Source organism: Palaemon carinicauda, chromosome 8 (assembly GCF_036898095.1).
Source record: "Palaemon carinicauda isolate YSFRI2023 chromosome 8, ASM3689809v2, whole genome shotgun sequence".
NCBI lineage: Eukaryota > Metazoa > Arthropoda > Malacostraca > Decapoda > Palaemonidae > Palaemon > Palaemon carinicauda.
Window position 1 is genome coordinate 112,916,179 of NC_090732.1, and position 1,305 is coordinate 112,917,483.

General features: G+C 28.1%; 1 protein-coding gene across 1 annotated transcript in view; it reads left to right on the plus strand.

Moving 5' to 3' along the window:
- LOC137645837 (uncharacterized) overlaps positions 1-1,091 on the plus strand; it is a 5,751-nt gene extending 4,660 nt beyond the window's left edge. The window contains exon 2 of the mRNA XM_068378819.1: positions 1-1,091. This exon is cut by the window's left edge and continues 1,495 nt beyond it. The gene's annotated coding sequence lies outside the window, so the exon portion shown is untranslated.
- The last annotated feature ends 214 nt before the right edge of the window (positions 1,092-1,305 follow it).

Genomic DNA, 1,305 nt, shown 5'->3' on the forward strand with positions numbered 1-1,305 from the left:
ATACATCCAGCTACCTCTGTTATTTTATTATATTTTTCGTTTGAATTTATGTTCTAAATTGATTTCTGTAAAGTTTAAACAGAATTCTTTACTGACATTTATGTTAGTTTGTACATTATGTAATTAACCGTTTCCATTGTGTATTTATTCGTTCTCTGTGTATGATGGCTTTTTTTGTAGTCTGTAAATGTGTTGCGTTACTGTCATTCCGGATTAACAACTCGAATAGTACTTTCATTTTCTTCCAACTTCTCTCTGAAATTTCATCTCTCCTTTCTGGGGTATGACGTTATGAAGTCTAATTATTTAACTAATTTTGAAAGTTGGTTGTCTATAATCTGAATGTTATCCAGCTTGATTCCTTCTCTTCGATATTTTTTTTTTATTATTATTCTAAATTTATGGATGTAATTTTGAGTAACTTTTTTACTTCTCTTCTTCAGAAAAGGTTTATCCAAGTATCGGAATGTTTTTTTTTTTTTTTTTCTATATTTTGCTTTAAATTATTCTCAACCTTCTGCTATGGTTGCAGTCTTTTCAATCCAATCTGTATTACATCTTTGTCATTGCTCATCTACTTTTATATTCTTGGATAGCTTCATTTCTTAAAGACTAGAATATATGAAAATGAAATACATTGTTCGTTGAAAATCCGGATCATGACTTGTAGAACGCACGAAATCTGGTGATTCATTATGTTCAAAAGATGTTTTTGAACAAGACGTTGACCATGATCCTGATTGTGTTCATTTACTGATCTCATACTTTTTGGAGTTTTAATGTTTTCATCATGTCTGTTGTGGTGTTTGTATTTATTTTCAGTGATTATCTCTATAGTAATCTTCCTGTAAATGTATATTTTTGGTTAATTTAAATCTTTTCACTCATTTTCCTTATATTTATATTTAATGATTTTATCTCCAAATAATACTAATGTTATATGTATTTTTGGGTCATCTGTAGTGTTTTACTCGTTTTCATTGATACAATTTCAGTAATGTATTCTGATGATCTAGTCTCTATGTTTAATGTTATTTAAAACATGTTTTGCTTAGGGTTCAGCTTTAATTAATTTTATTTTGTACAGACACAATATACTTTAAGAGTGTATATTTCTTCGTTTTATTTCTAATACCTGAAAATCTTGTATATAGTTTTTTAAGTGAACCAAAAGATTCTACATCATAAATAGAAACTTTAAAAGGCTAGTAATTACTCCAATTTTGTCTACTCTATTCACATTTGATTGTTGCTAACTGAGTAACTCTGAACGGACCATGATTCTCTCAGAATGAAAGAAAATGA